Raw genomic sequence first — 23,240 nt, 5'->3', positions numbered from 1 at the left:
CCCAGCAACATCGCTGGTTACTGCTGCACTCATGCTGATCCAAATCATAGGTACAAATAAGCAATTCCTCCATATCATCTGGGTTCAAGTCCTTCACAACCGGTTCAAAATACTTCAAATCTGTTCCTTACTGTTGGTTCCATCTTATCCTCCTCCTCTGGTCTGTCAATATTATGGGTCTTCATATAATCTTTTAGAGCAGCTAGTTCTTCCTTTTTTAAGTTGTTTTTTCCTTGGGACCAAAAATGAACCTTCTTAATCTCCTTTTTGTAAACAATCATCAAGCCTTCCTCGAGCAAGATAAAAAATCTTTCTTTGGGAATTTCCAGAATCATGGTGACCTGCAACAAAATGTTCATAAGGGTGAGTTTATATTGAAACTCAGTAAGGTATCTTCTTTTTCCTTGAAAGATGTACTCATTTCTCTTCTTCTAGATAAACCACAAAATCTCATTAGTAAGAACAAATCAGAATTTATTAAGATCAACAGAACATCCTTTCATATAACCAAATAAAATCTCAAACCAAGTAAAAACATCTTTAATATCCTAGCTCAACTTGTCACCAAGAAAAGAGGACCAAAGCGAAAAATAAAATTGCCATTCAAAAACAAGATGTTCAATACTCTCTATTTGATTATACAAGGAGCACAATTTAATAGTGATACCTAGAGAAGCTAACTCAAAACTCACAGCAATTTTATTTAACATAAGAAGCCACCTAAGTCATTATTTCTTAGGCTCAACAATAGATGACCAGGTATGTTTCAACACATGGGCCCATTTAGAATCAGACCAATCCAGATTCTAGTTCTTGTTTAAAAAAACAATTATTTCCCTCATATCAACAAGCATTGCATAAATCTTTTTGGTAGAGATCTGATAAAAAATAGTACCAGACTTCCATTTGAAGTTCTTTAAAATTTGAGACTTCAACATTAAAGTAATGGGGAAATTCATACTGTAAAGGGCTCTATTCAAAACATAAAAGGTTCTTTTTCTATGGGGAATAAAAAATTCTTCTTTCTTTTTTTCCCTAACTCTACAAGTAACCATCAAAAAAAGTATCTTGGAAGTTAGATATCCTCTTTGAGTCCCAAAACCTAGCAGCAACCCTGGGTAAGAGGCAAAGGTTTGTTGTTCCACTCGAGGTTCCACCAAATTGACCTGAAAGAAAAAAACTTACCATCAGAATGAGAAAAAGCTTTACCATCCTTAATTAAATACCTAACACCTAAGTTACTGGTTCGGGTATGGGTATGGGTACTGTTGATGGTAGTTTTACGCACTATGCAACGCAGAATAAAGTATTGAATACTCTATCCTCTCTTGAATAAAGACTTCTCAAATGCTGAAGATTAGCAAAAAGGATCACTTGAGATGACTCCAAGGTTCACGATGTCAGGTCTTGACGTGTTGGATAGCTTCAATGGTATGATGTGATTTGCTGTACCTGTGAGGGACTTGCATAATAATTTGATTCAAGCTTAATGGTGTGACGTTCTTCGAATAATATTGCAATGTTGCTCTCTTCTACTTCTACTGATCTTTTGATTAAAAAAAATGAAAAAGGAGTAGGTTAAGGGATGCTACGCTAATGCTAGGAATGCAAGACAATGGACAATCTCAAGTGAGCTCAACTAAGTGTTACTTTGACATATAGTAAACATCTCCACAAGACTAGTGCAATCTTCTAGGGATAGCTTGGTGATTTTCAAACCACTATCACAAACATAGACACCTTCACGATGAATCATATCAATGATGAAATAGCAATTGAAGTTAAGCTTTTGCTAAAATGGATCCAGTTGACTACACAAGGCACTTTACCATCGGCAAGATGTTAGTAGTATGGCTAATGAGCTTCACTTTCAATCATGCACATGCATCTTTCACTCATATGAAATACTTAAAGTAAATTCTATTCTAATTTTTTTTGTCTTTTCAATATTAACTCTCATAAAAGGATGAAGAAACAAGCAAATGCTCCAAAACTCAATAAGTCACCAACACTTCAATGGTTTTATTAACTTTTGCAGCATTGAGCAGCAATTCTTCTAAACTGTTCTAATTGATCCTTACAAATGAAACGAGTTGAGCTTATATAGAGCTCTCAATTACAATGAATGGCCAAGATTAAACTAGAATAAAGGGCCCAGATTTTCCCACCTAAACCCTAATTAGGGTTTGTAACAATCCAAAATACCTAATTATTGCAAAATATTAAATATCAGCCAATGGGAATGTGACATCCATTTGGCACAAAATATGAGGAAAAATCCTCCAATAGGAAAATTTGATGCTACATGGGATCACAACAAACTATCTTCTAGAATCTTGTTGCCCTTATTCTTTTCTCTTTTTGCAAATTCAATGAATCGGGATGTCATTGATTCAATCTCAGTTATTGGAGCTCCAGTCAGGTTCTTCAATTGTTCTTCCAAGTAACTGACCTCATCCAAGCTTGAGGCGAAGGTTGTCTCCTAATGTGGCCCAAAATCTCATCTTACTGGCAAGTACAGTGAATGAGTGAATATCGTCCAACCACTTCTTGAAAGGTGCTCCATTTGTCCCAAAGAAGATGGTCTTCACTCTCTCAGTTAACTCTCCGACAACAATATCAATTCCTTCATTCTTCTTCTTCTCAAGAATGATCTCAGCCACTTCTAAGATCTTATCATGTATCAAATTAATCGCTTGATCCACTTGAGTGCATCCACCACTGATGTCTTCAAATATGAGTCTTCTCATGCGAAGCAAGTTACACCACTACTGGAAGTCAAGAGGGTGTCCATCTTTCAATATTCCTTCATTCATTAAAGTTTACCTCGGTGTGGTCTTCATTACTTGTAGTATAGGTATGGTGAAGTCCTTGGTGTAGATAAAAGTGTTGTATGCCACCTTGAGTGCCTGGGTTCTTTTAAGGATCACCATAGCTCTATCAAATATCTTCACTAATTCTCTTACAAATGGCTTTGCTCTTTTATAAGTCTTATTGATCCATTTATCCATCAATTGTGTCGAGGCTTTCATCTTATCGAAATCATCAACTGTGTCCAGAGGAGGTAATAGTGGAGGTATGGCCAAAGGGTCATGTTGCCTCAATGGTTGCTTGACCTGTTGGAGATGACCCCTAAATACATTGTTTTCTTTCTCTATCGTCTTATTCTTCTCTACTTCCATCTTAAGCATGTCATGAACTGTCTTCACCGTGTCGTTCATATCTTCCAATGCTTAATCAGTGGTAAGAGGACCTAGATTGATAGTCTTCAATCATATTCCTCGGTTGTAATCTCATCTTCGGGTTTTTCTACTCTTGGAGTGGCAATCTGAATTATCAAGGATCCCTCAAAATCTCTTGTCATTTTTGACATCGTGGTTGCTTTCTTCTTTTCAATTTCTTGATGTCTATCTAGGTAGCTGCCTAGATCAATGAGATCATTTTCTTCCTCCATCACTTCTTTTGTTAATCTCTCCCTAAGCCATGCAGGGATAGCTGATCTTTCTTCTCCATCCTGTACTTCATTCAATTGTTGATCTTCTCAAGGTGGAGATGTAACTTCTTGTTACTCTTTTTTAACATTCACATATGTATCATTGTCTACCTTGTCATTGACTGGCTTAGGTTGGATTTCCTTGTTCTAACTTAATGGTTGTTTTCCTTTGTTTGTCCTACTATTCTGAATTGTAGTTACCATAGATTCATGCGTTCCATGATCAATGCTTGTTCTAGATGGGTGATCTTCCTAGACAAAGGCCTAATTTGCTTCCATTTCATGCATGGAAGAGGTACTAGTGGAAGGGCGGTGTCTTGACTTATGCTTCTTCTTTGGAGGCTCTTCTTTATTGATCTCTTTCCTCTTGGAACCTTTGGAATGGGCCGATTGGGTGGCGCTTCTTCTCTGACTTTCGTTTTCCACCTCAATATCTCCCATTAATTCAAACGTCACTTGAATGCCTTGATCTTTCAACATATGAGTTTGAGCATCTACCCATTGTCTTGTGTGTGATAGGGTCTGTTTCATCAAGTCTCTCAAGTTGGTACTCTTTACTTCAATCCAATTGACCTTCAGCTCTTTGTTCCTCTCTTGGTTATATGCGGGTAGGAGATGTCTTCCACTGTCTTGTGCTTGATCGAGGATGTTGAAAATCTTGGTTGCCCTGATAATGTCAATTGATAGCCTTGAGTACATTCTCTTCCTTATGTCGAAATCATCTTTTGCATTCATGAAATGATCTTCTAGTTATATCTTATGCTTATGCCTTCTTCCACTCGATCTTTTGATGCTGCCATAAGGATCAAAGCTATCTCTAGTAAAGTATGGGATTAGAAGGAGAGACTTCAATTCTTCATCTACCTTCTCCACTGCTTGTAAGGACAGACACACTTATATCGATTGTCCAACTATAATGGGAAATGGAATCCTTGTCCTATGTTGGTTCTTTTGTACCTTGTTATACACCATCAACTGTCTCACCAACTCAAGCAATATCAACTTGTCGGTAGGATACCTCAGTAGCATGTAAGGCGGACAAGAACATCCTTGCACTTGTATGTAGTTGAACCTGGGAAACTGAATGAACCAAGCACCGGACTTCTCTACTAGCTCCTTCGCTTGTGGGGATAGTCTTTGATGAATGCCACCTTGTAACGTTCTTGTGATGTGCATAGTGAAGGCATCATTGACTCTTCTATAATGTGTCTTGTTCTGATAATGCAACTACATGTAGGATTCGTATGCTCTCAATTCTCCAGATCTTGTATCAAGTAGACCTCTATAAGTCAATCTTGCATATTCATGGGCCCTAGCAAGCGCATATATGACGTATGAACTCATGTAGAAAGTCTTAGTTCGTTCTAGCCTCTTGAGCTGTATATCAATGTTGTTGCTAATAATCCTTGCCTGGTTGATTCTTTTTCTCTAGTATAATCTCTACAAAGTAGAACATCCAACTCTTGAACTGATAAGATTGAGGAGTTCCCATGATTTGGTTGAGCAATGTGATTACATCGCCAAATTCTTCTTTGAAGTCAATCTTGTGAAGCTTGGTGGGCCTCTTGGATAACCTAGGCCTGCCAATACTTGTTAATTACCTCCAAGCATTTGTCGGGATCATGGTGCAGGGCACTATAGGCCCTGATAGGTCCTGATTGGCTCCATATAGCCAAATTTGGATTTTTGTTAAATTTTGATTAGATTTAGTTTAATAAGGGTCTCTAAGGTCATATTAGACCATTTTTGGTCATTGATTTACGTTGTAAGAGTTTGGGTTAAGTTTTGAAAAAGTTGCTCAAATTTGTGAAAAGTTGTAAAAGCAACATTTTTTTTTTAAAGTTGCAAAAAGAGGGAAAATCATGTAAAAAGAAGATGAAAGGTCATCTTGAGAGGTGGATCAGTTACATTGAACCTATTTTGTCTTAAATATGCCATTCTTGGCCTCCTGGTACGGATTTTGATCATTGAGAGATGAAATTTCAATAAAAGTTGCTTTCTTTCACTGTTTTTCTGAGTTTTTCAGTCTGAAACATCATGTTTTCTTTTAGTTTTCTTTATTCCCATGATAAACCAGTGATTGGGAATGAAACTATAGTGAATCTACTTTAATATGAATAAATTTTGATTCATTTTTGGGTAAGATATAGCCATTTTTGTAAAAAGTATTTAAAACCCTAGCTAGGGCAGGCCAAGAGCTTGTAAAATGTAGAACTCACAATCTATCCGGTCAAAAATGCCCAAACTTTGTAAAATATCTTTTTTTTTGTTCTTGCTTATTCCTAGGTTGCAGGGTGTTCCATGGAGATTTCATTGGGTTTCAAGCTGAAAGAAGACTGATATCTTCATGTATCAGTCAAGAAAAGGAAGAGTTTGAAGCTTGCATGTGGATATGGAGGGATGGTTGGACGAATGAAAGATTGGATAAAAATTAGGGATGATCTTAGGATCCTACCCTTGAAGTTACAGCCATTGAGAAGCTCATTTGATCAAGTACTTGATCTTCTTTCTAGACTGTCCTGAGAAATTACCCAATCATAGTCACTGTGACAGCATTAAGAACTTGTGTAAAACATTATATAATGTATTGATCCAAGGTTGCATGTATGTTTTATGTGTCCCTAGGTGGGTGAGGGTCCTTAAAATCCAAGGGTAGCAAAAAGATATTATAGTTTGCATAGGATTCTTGCTAAGGTTTGTGACTGTCCTAGTTGTGTCTCAGACTGGTAAAACTCAGTTTCCTATGTGTTGCAGCGCTTTGTACTTTTCTGTATCGAAGGAAAATGGTACAAATGTCATATAATTGGAAATATTATCGAGTCTAATTTATTTTGCTTCAAGTTTGATTGATTTTTATTGATAAATGAGTAAGTTATGCCCACTTTTGTAAGGGCAGCCTGTTCAGAAAATGGTTTCCAAAATCTGCAGTTAGAAAATGTCTTGGTGTAGCTATGTTTGGTCGATTAGAGACCCGAAAATTGGTGTGTGGATAGGTTATGATGTTGTGAACAAAATTTCTTCCTGTCAGAAAAATTCATCTTATGATTTGAAGGGTCAAATAAACCAATTTCTAAAGACATACCTGCCATTGTTGTTGCAAACACATTGAGTTCAAACCAAAGTTTTCTTAATCTCAAATTCTTATTAGCCCCTATCTCTACATCCTGGTCAAGATCAGAATCGTTGGCATCAAGGATGGATTTACCTATCAATTCGCCACCTTCAATAATCGTTTTGTCTTCAGTTTGAAATCGCTGATAGAAGAAATACCCTCTTGCCTTGAATCGGATCTGTTAATGAGCACTTTTGATTTTGTGTTTGATCAAATGAAATGATCAAACACAATATATAGATGCTTGAGGAAGAATTCCATCACCTCACTTTGGCCGACTTCACCGCCATTATTAAATGTTTTGCAATTGATTTCACAAAGCCGACTTGAATGCTAATTCAAATTTTAAATAATTGCTTTGATTATTAAATGCAATGGGCCTTTGGAGATCGTAGAGGTTCAAGCCATAGTTCTAAAGGTTGTCTTTTCATTTGTTAAGGAGGATCGAATCCTTATGTCGCACATTTTGCTTGTCCAAGGACGGGGCTATCTTCTTAAGTTGCTCTTTTCATTGTCCAAGGGACACCTTGAAATCATAAGTCACTGATTTGATTGGAGAAGGGATGGATTGATGTCTCTAACATTGCATCTTTCTTCACCAAGAACACTTTGAAACCTTAAGTTGCCGATTTGATTGATGTAAGTGTTGATGTGTTTTTTCCGTACATGCGAACATAGAATAAAATACCCAAAAGTATCTTATCCTCTCTTGAACAAAGCTTCTCAAATGCTGAAGATTGGCTTAAGGATCACTTGAGACAACTCTAAGGTTCATAAATGTCAGGTCTTGACATGTGGATAAACACAGTTGGTTGATGTGATTTCTGGTATCACAAGGGGACTTACTTGAATTCTTGAATGCTTGAATCGTTGGAACTCGATCATCTGATGTTACAATCTTGTGATGCTTTTCTGTCCTAAACTAGCTTGAGTTGAAAAAAAAGGGGCAAAAGATGAAGGGTTGAGAAAGTCTATTCTAAGTCCTAGAATGTAAGAAGATGGATGAATGATTTGATGGAATCCTACTGGGCGAGGTCTCACCATCAAATTGAACAATTTGACACAAGCTCAGTGGAATCTTTTAAGGGATAATTCGAAGATGTTCAAATCATTACCATCAAACATCGATCACCATCCAAGTCAATGCATAAACAATGGATGTATAGCGATTTGAAGTTAAGTGCATATCATTCCAGTTGACCACACAAGGCACACTTACAATCAGCAAGAGGCTAGTTGTATGGACTAAATGGTTTCCACACAAATGCATTCAACAAATTCCTCCATCCAATCTAATCAACATGAAAATAAATTGAGAAGTAAAGACCATGCAAGTTGTTGAAGCAACGAATCAAATTCACCATAACTTCAATGAAATTAATTGTTCTTTACAACAATGCTTTAACAACAATCTTGGCCTTCTCCTAATCTAACTTCTATTCTAATTGCTATTCACTATTCACTACTCTATTCACTACTCACTATTAACCAAGGTTGCACAGGTACAGGGGTACTTGGAGAGTTTGGAGACTGGTGCTGGTACCGGTACGGCTATTTTTTCAAAATAGGAGACGTGGGTACTTGGAGACGCCAATTTCTTTTAAATATAATTTAATAATTTATAGAAATTCTGAAAATATAATGACATTGAACATTAAATATAATGACATTAAATATAATACAATAATTTAGTAATGGTTGTTGCAACGTTTTAAGAAATCCTTGTGACTTGCATTTGTTTTGAGCATTGTTTTTTTTTCCGTTTGTACTACATTTTGATTATTTTGTTGCTTGTGTTTTTGTTTTTCTTAACATATTAAGGTTTCCTTTTTTTTTGTTTGGCTTGGAGACGGTGGGAGACGGGCAGATACTTTAGCAGGAAGTCTCCTCTCTATGGAGACGTTTCCAACCAAGTTTCCAGTGCGGGATACATATCCGAGTCTCCGGTACGAGTACCCAGGGGCTGGGTACGAGTACCCATGCAACCTTGCTATTAACCTTTACAAATGAAAGATTTGAGCCTTTTATAGTGCCCTCAATACAATTCAATGGCTCAGATCAATTTGAGATCAATGGCCGAGATTTTAAAATAGAAACCCTAATTAGGGTTTGTTACAACAAACTCAATTCGGGCCAATGAAATAATCACACTTTGTCATGACCAATAGATGATAAGGGTAGGTGCCTCAAAGTTTGTGCCATCACAGGTGAGTCAGGTACATTGCATCTAGACATGCTGATGTGGAACTTCTCTGATTGGCGAGTGGTGATTGGATTGATGACTAGGATTCCACCTTTAACTTGCACTTGTAGGCTTGATAGATCATCATGAAGGAATATTTCTTGATACTCAACATTATCCAGCTTCAGTGGTGATGATGATGATCTTCTAACTTTGATTAGCTCTTCTGAAACTATCCTCTTGAGGGTTTCAATGATGGAGGTGCAAGGTATAGATCTTGTCTTCCTCTTAGTTTTGGAGTATTGATGTTGCCTTGGAATGAATTCTTGATGGCACAACTGCTTCTCTGCTTTGGAATTCCTTCTCTATGACTCCTTTCATGTTGTTGGTGTCGTGGATCATGTCTTTGTATAAGTGAATGCTTCTTGTGCAATCACCTTCTTGTGCTTGTCTATGAAGTTCCCTTGAGGATATCTTCCTTATATCTTAATCTTGATTTTGAAATTTGATCCTTGAGAGACTTGTTTCAATCGTCCTCCAAAGTGATCCCCTTGATTTCTTTCTTCATTTCCTACAAAACAAACAAATGAGCATCAAACACACATGATATATACCTTCTATATAACCTCCTAATTTGATATAATTATGTGATTTTATGTGGTTTGCAGGTTTAATAAGAGCATTCAGAGAGAATTAGCCTTCACGAAGAAGCACTTGAAGTTGAGGTCGCTCTAAGGAAGGGGCATTTGAAGTTCGCTCTCACCTTGATGTACATGAAGTTCGCTCTTACCTTGCTTCTCATGAAGTGATCTTTGAACTTTATTTTAACCATTCATTGATGAAAACATGTCAACTAACCTAAGGGAAGGCCTATAGAAGAATTTCGCTCTGGGAGTGGAACACATGAAGTTCCCTCCACAAGGTGAACACATGAAGTAACCCTATAACTTACCCTTCATCATCTCAAATCCAAAATTGTTCTATCCTAAGCACGTTAAGATGTCAAATCATCTTAAGGAAATAATCTATCAGTAGTTTTGCATGTTACTTTGGGCAAATGAGACAAATTCGCTCCTCTAACTCAATTTATGGAGTTCGCTCTTATGTGCTTGAAGGTGAAGTTCGCTCTTATGTGCTTGAAGGTGAAGTTCGCTCCCCTCCTTGGATTCGTGAAGTTCGCTCCTATGGGCTTAAACATGAAGTTTGCTTTCAGCTCAAAATCAGATTGGCTCAAGGTAAATACTTTCACATTTTCCTTAGGCATATGAAGGAAATTCGCTCACTTGGGAATTCATGAAGTAAAATTTGCTCCACTACCTTTGCACATGAATTTCGCTCCTCTTTGCCCAAACATGAAGTTTGCTCCTCTATGCCCAAACATGAAGTTCGCTCCTCTATGCCCAAACATGAAGTTCGCTCTCCTGGGGTTGGAGATGAAGTTTGTTTTCAACTCAAATCACTATTTCTAAAGATCAAACCAGCTCAAGGCAAACATTCGCTCCATTACCTTTGCATGTGAAGTTCCCTCTTGGAGGTCATTACATGAAACTTGCTCTCCCTGCCTTGAAGATGAAGTTCGCTCCCCTCCTCTGATTCCTGAAGTCCGCTCCCCTCCTTTGATTCTTGAAGTTTTCTCTTGTACCTTAGTTCATTAAGTTCGCTTTTAACTCAAAATCACCATTTCTTTGCATATGAAGTTCACTCTTGGAGGTCATCACATGAAATTCTCTCTCAAACTCATTCTCATGAAGTTCGCTCTCCATCCACAAGACATGAAGTTCGCTCTCTTATGCCCAAACATGAAGTTTGCTCCTCTATGCCCAAACATGAAGTTCTCTCCTCTATGTCCGGACATGAAGTTCTCTCTCCTTGGCCTGAAGATGAAATTCGCTCCTTTGGGCTTAAACATGAAGTGAAAACCAAAATGAACAATTCCTTCATTACTTCATTATTTCATCAATTCAATCCTCAGGTTTCTCAAACTTTCAATCATAAAACATGTCAAATTTACCTCATGAAGGCCTAAAAGGGAAATTCGCTCCTATTAAAGAGCTCATGAAGTGGAATTTTCTCCAAATGGTGGAGCACTTGAAGTGAATTTCAAAATCAACATTCTAACTCTCCTTTGCTCACTTTCACTCACTTTTTCAACTCTAATGCGTCATGTCATGCTTAACTTGAAGTGTTAAGAAGAATTTAGCTCTGTGGGAGAGGCACATGAAGTTCGCTCCCCCAAGAGGAGGACTTGAAGCTCTCTGGCCCTCAACCTTCAGCACTTGAAGTGACTTGAAAAAGTACTTTGGGGTTGAATATGACTACCTCATGCCTTAGTCCATGCTTCTATATATTATAAGATCTTAAAACTCACCTCATGGATATAACTTCTCCTTTGACTTTGAGGCAACAAGAGTGAAATTGACTCTAGGAGAGAGGCACTTGAGGTATCTCTAACTGGCAGTTTCTCACACTATTCTTCGTTTGAACCCATGATGAACTTGACTTCTCATGTGATCTAGACATTACTGAAGGCTAACAAACTCACTCATTTCATACCTCACACAAGGCTATCCACCCGACTCCTGGCTTCCTGACCTTCTATACTTCTTCAATGCAAAGGCTAAAAGCTAAGGACTCTAACACTATCCTAAAAAGAAGAAAAGAGTGGGGGTCCCCATTGGCAATGGGGCGATGTGTGAAATCCTCACAACAGTAAGGACGCCTTGAATCCTTAAATCTCTGATCTATGAGAGGTAGGGATGCCTTGAAGGCTTAAGTCGCACATTCACAAGGGATAAGGACATCTTCACATCATTAAGTCGCTCATTTCACCAAGGTAGGTATGGATCCAAAAAACCTTAAGGTATCGATTCACCTTGTATAAGGACGGACTGATATGCTTATGTCACACTTTTACCTTGAGTAGGGACAAGTCCAATTCCTTAAGTCATTGATTTGACTTAGGTAGGGACGCTTTGAAGGCTTAAGTCACACTTTTGTAAGGATGGATGAGATGTAATTGGTCCTGGCCAAGGAAAGTTTATCTTTCAAAATTCTCAAGAAGATGAATTTATGATGAATGCTAAGATTTTTGGTGATCTCTCTAGTCAAGGAATAGATTGTCCAAATATGTGTCCTAGCAAAGAGTGGGGTGATGAAATGCCTTAAATCATCCTTTCAAGTTAAACTAAAGGTAACCGGTCTAAAGGGAAACACCCTGTCCAAGAAAAATTTGCACTTGATTCATATCAAAGAGAGGAGAATAGCCAATTTTAAAGCCTTTAGATGAGCTATCAATTCAAACTCAATCACTCAAAGGATCGGACTCGACAAACCATCGTAGAAAAACCTAAGACTAAGAGCAAAAAAGAGGGGTCCCCATTTATGATGGGACGATGTGTGAAATGGTCACAACAGGTACGTTTGTACATATATATGTATCTATCTATTTATATACATACATACATACATATATAACAATATTGTAATATATCATCTAGAGTGGGGTAATTTACTTGCTATTGGAGCTCAGAAACTCAAGGAAGGGATGAATAACAAAGATGAAGTATATGCGGTTCTATTGGTAGTCAACTTGGCAAGCAAACTTTCAATCTCCAATTTGCACAGAGGGAGATTCACAAATCATTGTCGATGGTCTTATTAAAGGTAAAACACCAAATTGGAAAATAAATAAAATCATTAAGATTATCAAGGAAAAGCTATTCCAATTTTAAAATATTAAAATTTCTCATGTGAGGAGGGATGGGAATAAGGTGGCAGACTCCTTATCGAACCTTATCGAAATGGGCAACTTCACTTAATGCAAACAATTATGATCCTTGGTGGTTGGAATTACAAAATCTACAATTTGAGGCTTGGCAGATACGATAGAGAGATTGAAGTGTGCAAATGAATGAGCTTTGATGGACGAGTGTCTGTCTTGTCAGGTGGTGTGTGTGAACTTTTAGGGAGGATGTAGGAGATTTAATTGCAAACACATTTTCTCATTCATTCATGCCCAGGTTTGGTGAACTTATTTTCTTGGGAGCTCGAAATTGGAAATGTTTTGACCAGTGGTGAGTGGTAGAGAATTTGATTATATTGTAGAAGCCTTTGGGTTTTAGGACGAAGGGAGAATGGAAGCAACATTTAGTCTTAGGACAAGGAAATGGTAGATTTCGTTTATGGGGGAGATTACAAAATTAAGGATGAAGAATATATTCAAATATAATGACCCCATGTTCTATCAAATGATCAAAATGATTTTGGGGGATCGTTTTTTGAAGGCGGAGCATAAATAGCATTCAAATGTGGACATTTCATTCATGGTTCTCTCCTGGTGTCTACAGTTGGGCACAAGGGAAGATGCCTAGTGGGTTATGGAGTCCTGTGTCAAGACGATGTACCTTGGGGATGGGTTCTTTTATCAGCATGGAAAGGACGGGAGAAGGCTTTATTGCTAGAGGTAGTAGATGGGTTTAGATAGCGGAGTTCACTCCTCTGCTCAGGCCTTTCATTGTGTGGTGCTTGACTAAGGATAGAGAGGATCGACACAAAGAGGCTTCCATTGGTTTTCACTTCATAAAGGAATACATTCAGGAACGGGAGAAAGATAAAAAAGCCAAGGATGTAGAGGGCACAAAAATGAAAAGAAAGAAAATCAAATTTGCAAAGGAGGATTACTAGAGGTCAGAGCCAGACAAGGAGTGATGCCTAGTTGATTAGGTTTTATTTCTAAAATTTTGATTTCATAGATAGTATGTAAGTTTTAAATGATTTTAGCAAGATTGGAGTTGCTCTGGGTCATATTCAGACTCTAGACGGGTTGTTGTTGATATAGCTAGCAAACATATGTTGGTGGTAGGGTAGTAATGGTAGTTTTATGGTCTTTTATGCATACAAGTTTCAGACTCATGTATATTTTTTTGAAAAGTAATATAATATATATCATAACTTTACCGATAAAAAAAAAGAACAATATTATAATGTATATTATATTATATTATAATAATATATAATAATATATTATGATATTATTATAGTATAATAAATGTCATATTATTATATATGTGAATTTATTAAAAATTTAAAATAAATAAATAAATAAATAACATATTTTACTAAACATTATTAAAGATAAACAAGGGCAATCGAATAAACATATTGAATAAAATTAAATTTTAAAAAATCATTTTAAAAACAAAATATAAGGATATTAAATTTTATTTAAAACAAATAACTTAAAATAAAAACAAAACATTATCTTATCATGGACAACTAGGGCGATTGACTGACTGATACATTGTTGGAGCTGTTGGAGAGGAGTCATACACGCCTAGCTAGTGGTGGGATTCAGAGAAACTCCTCCCATGCTTAAATGTATAATGTTTGATTCTACAGTGATCAACATGTCACCCAAAGAATCAAACGCAGCTAGTTGGAAAACACCGAAAAACTGTCTTTTAAAAACTATATTATCTGAGCCCTAGCTATACGAATTTTTTTGGTGAACCATGACGAATTTCCGGCCAACAACACCATGACTAGTTCACTACATGCCTTTTCTTACTTCCTTTACTGTCAAATCAAAGGAAGTCTCTAAGAGTCCTTCAAATTTAATCAAATTCAATGCTGCCAAATAGTTAGGCTGAGGAGTAATAGATGTTATGAGAAGCAAGCACCTTTTGAGTAAGTTGTACTCTTCCAACCAATGATAGCATATGAGTCTCTTATGCTTTCTGTCTAGGTTACCGGGTTTGGCCCCCTAGACCCCTGGTATTGGTCCGGTCCGGTCCTAGTCTGGGGGCCTGGTTCGGACCAAGTCGAACCCAAGAGGACCCAAGTCGAACCTAGGGGTCTAACAGCCCAAAAATGGTTTTTTATTTGGCAAAATTTAATTTTTTTTGAATTCCACCACATAAAAAATTAAAATATAACCCTAAAGTGATTTTTAAAACATTAACTTGGCTCATTTCACACAAGCAACATGACTACAAGCAAGGGGAAACAAAGATGTGGGATATAGAGCCAGAGCATATTGATTTGGATGCTTTCACTTCTCATCTTGTTGCATTTGATGACTCAAATAGCAAGCAAACTTAAAGTGTAAGTGGCATTGGCATTGGCATTGATTCATCTAATGTCAATGTCAATGATGAGGACGAGGAGGAGAATGAGGATGATGAATTAGAGAATCCGTTTGATGATCAAACTTTAAATTGTAGAAAGTTGAAACAATGATACTTGAATATTTTATCATTTTGATATTAAACTTGATGTATATGATGCTGTTATGGTATGATCATGATGCTAAGAATTCCAAGTTTATGTTGGTTTTGTTGTTTATATGATGCTATGTGACATGCTAATCTTAATTCATGCTTATAGGCTGCATATATATATATATATATATAATTTACATGTTTTTGTACTAACAAACCCAAACCCCTTTTCAAAATTTTGCCATACCGATGTACCGGTTCTTCAAACCCGAACCAGTGCCTGAACCCGAACCGGCAACCTAGCTTTCTGTCAATCTTATGGAACATTCAATCCCATATGTTCTTCAATGAAGGTTTTATGGAAAATGGGATCCCCAAATACTTAACAATTGTGTTAGATCCCCCCCATTGCCAATTCTTGTATTTTAGCCATTTAGTAGGAGAATTATTCCAACTTAAAATAGAGAACTTACTATATAATACACCATAACCCATACAAAAAATGTTTAATATGTTTATTATATTGGCAATTATCTTCATTCATTTCAATAGAGAGAGTAGTGTCATCAACTAACTAAGCTTTAAGCAATTGGTCATTATTTGGAAGCCAAATGTCATAAATAGGAGGTCTAATTAAACTGGTTCTTAGCACATAATTCAAGGTATCGACAACAATCACAGGTAGAGTAGGTTCTATAGGAAACCCTTGCCTTATAGATCTTTGAAGGGGGAAGGGGTCAATCAAATCCCCATTAGTATCGACTTGAGTGGAAGAATCCTTGAATACAATACTTATCCATTTGTAAAACTTGGGGGGAAATTGAAAAGCCTCTAACATATCAATCACAAAAGACCATTCAATTTTGTCAAGCTTTTACAAATTCTAGCAAAACTAACTCACATTTTGCCCATTATACTGAGCCCAATGCATGCCCTCCCAGCTAGTGGTCATATTTTCCAAACTATTGTTGGGATTAAGGTGCCATCAACCTTGTAAATCCTATGTAATTAATTACTCCTATTGTTGTTTGTAAATTATTCATAAGGGGTGGGAGTTTCACCAATGACAATAAAAATATTTTACTGAACCGATAATTATTTATTTATTGGCAATGGTAAGTTAATTATTTACGAGCAATTGTTACTATTCACATTTACCATGAGGTTGACCACAAGTAAATATGGGATGCCTAGAATCTATTATTAGTGTACGACATGTGGAAGAGCATCTTATGATATTTGTCATAAAGTTGTAAGTGCAATAATGGTGTTATTTTTGAACTTGTAAGAGTGAATCTCAATGGTGGGTCGGATAGATTTTTACAATGGTTTTTTGGAAGCTTGTTTTGGCCCATGTTCATATTCTATAGTGGTAATTTGGGCCTCCATGAGCCTATCTATTGAGGGCTTGAGATGGAGACATTATGGGAGTTCATTTTTGTACACAGTTGCTGCTGGAGTGAAGCTTGAAGAGGAGAAGGAAGGAAGGGTTGTATGTAATCTCTATTTCATAAATATGATACAAGCATTGGCCTCTATTCTTGGTGGAGTTTTTTCCCGAAAGGGTTTCTCCATGTAAATCTTGTGTTGTGAGATATTCTTCTTGTGTTGCTGATTTATGCTTTGTTATTACTGCTATCTTATGGTGAAATAATGTTCATTTATGTGATGTTTTATGTTCATCTAAGATATGTTTATTAAGCATGTTAAAATGGTTTTTTTTGGCATAACAAAGAAGATGAATATTTAAATGGTTTTCTGTATTAAGGCAACTTAATTTTCAGATTTGCATAAAGTCGTAGATTTTCATTGGGTATTGTTGGTATGCGTTTAATCATTTACCGAACATTAGAATAAAATATCCAAGGATACTCTACCCTCTCTTGAACAAAATCACTACATGTGCCAAGATTGCGAGAAAGACCACATGATGACTCCAAGGTTTATCTGTGCGAACGTGTGACTTTATGTTGGATAGCTTCCTTGGTTATGTATGCTGAAATACAAGGGGGACTTACGCTTGGCTTGTTCAATTTACAATGAAGATTTATTGTTTGGGTTTTGGGTCATGGACTTCAAGAAACTGAAAAGGAGATAAGGTTTAGAAATTCTAATCTATTCCTAAGAATTCAAGAGACGGTATTGACTAGGTGACTTCAATAACAACACTTTGACACAAAGTGAGTGTGATCTTAAAGGGATATGATTATGATTTTCATACTTATGAATAATACCAACAGTTGAACAATATTACTCAAAGTAGAAGTTAAACCTCCACAAAATAAGCTCAGACTAACTTTACACAATGAACAAAAATCATCTGTTCATCAAAAGTATGAGCGGAAATTCACCATAAATCAATACTTACCAAATCTTGCATTCTTCTAACATACATGAAATAAAATCTAAACTATGATGAGGGATAAGAACCATGCCAACCCCAAAATAAGAGAGGTAATCACCATCAATTCGAACAATGTATTACTTATTACTTTGGCAGTTGTAAGCAACAATTACTTATCTCAATATGTTTTGCAACATGCTCCCATGATTTACAAATGAGGGAGTGAGTTCAAGTTATAGGCTCCCTGATTACAATTTAATGGCTAGGATTGATTTTCAATCAACGGTTGAGATTACAAAATAAAACCCTAATTAGGGTTTGTTACAACTAACTACCCTTCGACCAATGAGAAAATTACATTTGAGGACACTTGTCCTTCTTGCTAAATATAAACAAATAATAAAATAGAAGGTTGTTGCATTGTGAAATGTTCCTTCTAGAAGCTTCTAGATAAGTCAGGGTCTTTGAACCTGGACATGTTGACTTGGAACAATTGAATGTCCTCCTTGAATTCTCCAATTTGTGTCGAAAAGTTGCTTAAGTATGGAAATTTGTTTAGAATACTTTTCTTGCCACCATTTGATCTTGAATGAAATCCTTTAAGAAGTTTGGAATTTTCGCCAAGCCTAAAGACTTTTCTTGATGCCTGGAAACTCTTTCAAGTGTCTTGAATTTGGAGAAGAATGCCATTGTGCCTTCTATGAAGTATTCCCATACTTAGTCAAATTTTGGCTAGTCAATTTTAATTTGTGACACCTTTATGTGGATCCTCCAGCACCTAGCCAAGATTTTGGCCATCCCTATGCTCGGACACACTTTGCCTTTGGATTTTCCTCAATTTTGAATTTGGCTTGTGCTAAGTGGAACAAACTCCACCTTTGGACAAGAATTTTATTCATCTTCTCCTTACTTTTCTCTTTATTCTTCTTCTTTCTTCTTGTTTCTTCTCCAACACTTAGTCAAAATTTGATTCTTTGGGTTGTGGAAAATTCCACACACAACCATTTTTCATGTGTCAAACTTTTTTTTTCCAACCCGTTCGTTTGATTGACCCTTCAATGGTTGATTTCATGTGCTTCTTTGTTGAAATTGTTATTCCTTTAGCCATTTTCTTCCTTTACCATGGTAAGTTGATTGTCATGTCTAGTCTTCAAATCTTGGGTGAATTTTCATTATAACCTTGTCTTCATACCAACTTTGGAGGAAGTCATAGCAACTTTGTTTTGGCTTTGCTTTATTCCATCATTGGCAGAGTCTAGGTTTGCTTGGACATTGTCTTCTTATGCTTGGCGAATGTAGAAGATCTTTGGACATCCATCTTATGCTTCTCTCCATGCTTTTGTTTTTCTTTATCTTAGCAAACTTGTCTAGGCGGACTTGAAGTATAACTTGCTTTATGTTTGCCCTCTTGGGTGAATACTTAAAGCATAAAGTACGTAATGCAGAACAATGCCATAGATATCAGACAAGTATCGGATATGTTATTCCATTCATAATCGTGTGTTGCAAGTTACATTCTAAAGTATATAAAGATACCGAGGGGGTGCGAGTGCCAACCGTCGCACCGCAACTACCACCGCTCGGCTGCCAACTAACAAACCCAATTATAACTTAATTAACTAGTCGTATTCCCGTATACAATAATGCGGCTAACGTCATCCCCCCCAAAAGAAAAGTCGTCTCCAGGCGACTTACAACAAAAATGGAGATCATGCAACCTAGACTATATACATATCAGAAAAACTAGGGAGGGGGCTGAGGAAGCGTCCTTGAAACAGAAGGCTGAGATGCCGGTGTCTGGGCCGCCAAAGGGGCGCGGAGCTCATACACCTGCTGAGTGCGTACAGTCACATCTCGCTCTACCACCAATACTTTCTCCAAAGCTGTCTTCACCATGTGTGCGGCTTCCAGCAACTCCTCTTTTGTATCCACTGCCTCTGTCGCGCAGACCAACCTAGTCTGCAACAGACTCCTCTTGGTACTGATGGCATCCAACTCCTGCTGCATGTGGCTCCTCACACTCTGCTCAGCCACTAGACGAATCTCTACCTCGGCCGTCTCTGCCCGAATCTCAGCCGTCTTTTCACGGGCCACCTCAAGCTATGCCAACAACTGCGCCCTCTCGGCTGCCCAGGAGGCCTGCTGACTGGCCATCTCCTTCTCCAATGCTACTCGTGCAGCCTCGCGGACCGCAAACTCCTGCTGTGTACGCCTCAATGTATAATAGGCATCCCAGTAGACCTACTCGATCTCGCGGACAACTGCCATCACCCGACTCTCCACAACGGGCTGACGCAGCCTCCAAGCCTGGAGCATCTCCTCTGTCTCAGTAGTCGGCCAACCCTGAGACTCAAAGCAGGTAGCAAAGGTTGCCGAGCAGCCCACCTGCATAAACTGTAAGACCTGCTCTAGCTCCACCACCACCTGCTGCAATGCTTGCGTTTGGGCAGTGACCACCACCTGCCTACCCCTCGTCACCATGTCAGCCATGTTAGCTAGATAGGTCTCAATATCTTCCCCCGTCTGCGCCGAAGGCTGTGAAGTCTCTGGTGGAACGGACACAACCGCATCCTACTGTGAAGGTACCTCCTCCACCACCGAAGGTGTACCATCCCCTGGCGCCTACCCAAAGGCGACCTCCCCAGCCTCGTTCCCAACTACGAGTCCATGCGCCTCGCCCGATGAGTCGTCCAAGTCTACTACCTCTCTAGTCTCTCAACATGGTGAGAATACAACAGCTCCCTCCAGTTGTGCCAATGTCATTTGAAACCGTTGTGTGAGCCAGCTCTGCATAGCCACGACCGACGGGTCGGCACACATCTCTACGACCGGGGGATGGTTCGCTGTCGTCGGCTCCTCCAACAACGACGCAGACACAGTCACCACTGCATCACTCCCCACAACGTCCAATCGTACCTGAGGCTCTGTATCCACCACCTCCCTCAGCCCCTCCTCCTCAGTGACCACTACCCGATGCGGTGACTCTTCCGTCCCTGACTCTGCCATGTCCTCCATAAGTGTCGTTGTGGTTGGGCTTGGTGGTGCTACCTGTTGCTGAAGGGGGCCAAGTGTAACTGGTGTGCGGCTCTGTCCGAAGGCCGAAATAAAGGTGCCGCCTACTCTAGATGATGGCAACGGCGTGCCCATCGGTAGTAGGGGTGGGGCAAACAAAACCCGCTCCTCCGTTGCCCTGCTGCTATCATCCTCCTCTTCCGTTTTTGATTCCTCTGTGCTACTGGAATCCCTCCCATTGTTAGGCTCCCCTGAAGCCGAGGCCGTATCTACCACCCTTTTCTGCTTCGCAGAAGAGTGCCCAATGTCCAAGTGCCTCCAATACATTATTGGAGGCTCACTTGCTACCAACGGTCCCTGTGGCCGTACCTCCAACTCTTCCTCGGGCACTGCTTCCCGCGTGGCCTCCAGGAACAACCCTATAGCGTAGTGAGGCATATAGAATGTGCGATGCTGCAGCGTCAAGAACTCATACATGCGCTCTGCGAGTAACACGGCCCAATCATACACAATGCCATTCATCAACCTGTTCATCAGCATAATCTGAGGGAGGGCGATGTCCGACGCCCTACCCGACCCTGTCAATCTGCTCTTAATGACATCCATAATGCATCTCCAGTGGCCCTCCGTAACAAAAGTCTTACGGATTCCTCGACCCTTCGTGGCACTAGCCACGCTGTCCAACTCTGCTGTCGTCAAGTTCCTGGAGATTAATTTAATCCACCGCTCCTTCTCTTCCCGCTTCATCTTTTTAGCCTTCAGTTCTATTTTCTTGCCCTGTCTACCTGGAATGCCGAATACCTTCGTGAAGTCTCCTGCTTTGAAAGATATGGTAACATCCCTCCCGAGGTATTCGAAAGTGCTGGTGCATGCGTGCCTGTCGAAGGTGTCTACCATGAACCGTAGGGCACCCTCATACTCGCGGATAGGAAACACAGGCATCCGAATAGCCCACTCCACTTCCGCCTTACGGAGGTTTTGCTTCACCAAATCATCGTCGGGAGTGTCCTGCCACCATTTCCGGCATTCCGACCCATTCAAGCCTTCAAAGGTGATGTTCTGGGGCGTCAATGTGTTTTTCGCACTTATGGCAGCCTGTGGTGCTTTATGCTTTTACTTTTGTCGGGCGCTGGCATCCATGGTGCTGCCTGCAACACGTACGCCTGATGACAAAACCCTGATATTGCTATCCCTCGGGCTGCTACTGGAAGAAGCCTGCAGCTGTTTTTTCCAACTTCGTTTCCCTGCCGAATCCATTAATCTCTGGTATAACTTGGTATAACTGATTTCCGGCTAAAAATCATACGGTCATTGGACACCTTCGTAACGGCCTTCTTTGTTGTGTATGGCTGCTGCTGTGGGTTTCCTTCGCCTTCTTTTTGTTCCTTTTCCTTCTCCCTTTTTTTTTATTTTCTTCCTTTTCTCTCCCTATGCGTGGGCTGCGTGGTGTTCCTTTATGCCGGCTGCGTGGTTTTCTTTATGCTGGTGCGGCGTGTTTCTTTTTTCTTGTTGTGTGGCGTGTTTCTTTTTTTCCTTGTTTGCGTTGCGCAGGGGTTTTGTGTTTCCTTGTTTGCGTTGCGTGGGGGTTTATGCTAGGTGTGCGGTTGACCACTGCACGGTGGCATCCACCTTCGGTGGCATCCACTGCCGGTGGCCCCACCGTCGGTGTGACCATCGCACGGTGTTTCACCTTCAGTGGTTCCACCGTACGGTGGCCCCACTTTTTTTTTTCATCTTATAATAGATTGACAAACATCCAGACTAGAGGGGCCAGGTTCCCTCCGTTCGTGATAAATCTTTAATTTCGATCCATTGACGGCGTCTAGCACCTCCTTCCTGTCCAGCGTCCACAACTTAATCGCCCCGTTGGTATTGACCTCGCGTACCCTGAAGGGCCCTAGCCATCGCACTTTGAATTTCCCAGGTTTGATTTCGTTCTTCCCGTTGAATTTCAACACTAGCTGTCCGGGAGTAAACTTCATTCGCCGAAGGTGCTTGTCATGCCACACCTTTCGTCTTTGTTGGGCTGTCTCTGTGGCCCATTGTGCCAGCATTCTTTTTTCGTCCAACTTACTTAAGGCATACAGTCTCTCCCTTAGGCTCTCCATATCCTCGAGTCTGTTCTCTACTGCAATGCAAAGGTTTGGCACCATGAATTCCGCTGGCACCACCGCCTCCTGCTCATACATGAGTTGGAACGGAGTCTGACCCGTGGTCACTTTTTAAGTCGTTCTGTAGGCCCATAGTACAGAGGGTAACCTCTCTTCCCAATCTTCCTTTTCTACCTTGCAAGACTTGTAAATTACCGATACCAATATTTTGTTTGTGGCCTCCGCCTGGCCATTGGCACGTGGGTAGTACGGGCTCGATAATGAGTGAAAAATCTTGAACTCTGATGTCAACAGCCGTATGACATGGTTCACAAAGTGGCCCCCCCGGTCACTGGTCAACTGAATAGGTATACCATATCACGTAATGATTTGTTCGTAAATAAATTTCGCTGTGCTTACTGCCGAATTATCCGGGAGAGCCCTTGCCTCCACCCACTTGGTCAAGTATTCTGTCGCAACTACAATGTACCGGCACCGTCGTGTGCAGCTGGCCTTAAGAGGACCCACAAAGTCGAGTCCCCATCGTTCAAAGAGTTCCTGTGCGTGCGACGGGTTGAGGGGCATGAAGTCCCGCTTCGGAGGTTTGCCCGTCTGTTGGCAAGTGTCGCACCCCACGACCCACTCCCTGGCGTTGTGATGTACGGTTGGCCACCACAGTCCTGCCATAAGCACCTTGCGGGCTGTAGTGTCTGGGCCCATATGTCCACCTGCGGGTCCTTCGTGTGCCTCCCTTAATACGCTCGAGACTTCTTCCTCCATGACACAATG

At 39.7% G+C, this 23,240-nt stretch overlaps 1 protein-coding gene across 7 annotated transcripts in view; it reads left to right on the top strand.

Moving 5' to 3' along the window:
* Positions 1-23,240, top strand: part of LOC131038768 (nuclear pore complex protein NUP54) — a 125,266-nt gene that overhangs the window by 81,852 nt on the left and 20,174 nt on the right. The window lies entirely within an intron of this gene.

Source organism: Cryptomeria japonica, chromosome 3 (assembly GCF_030272615.1).
Source record: "Cryptomeria japonica chromosome 3, Sugi_1.0, whole genome shotgun sequence".
Classification (NCBI taxonomy): domain Eukaryota; kingdom Viridiplantae; phylum Streptophyta; class Pinopsida; order Cupressales; family Cupressaceae; genus Cryptomeria; species Cryptomeria japonica.
The sequence above is the reverse complement of the archived record's forward strand: the minus strand, read 5'-3'. Positions and strand labels throughout refer to the sequence as shown.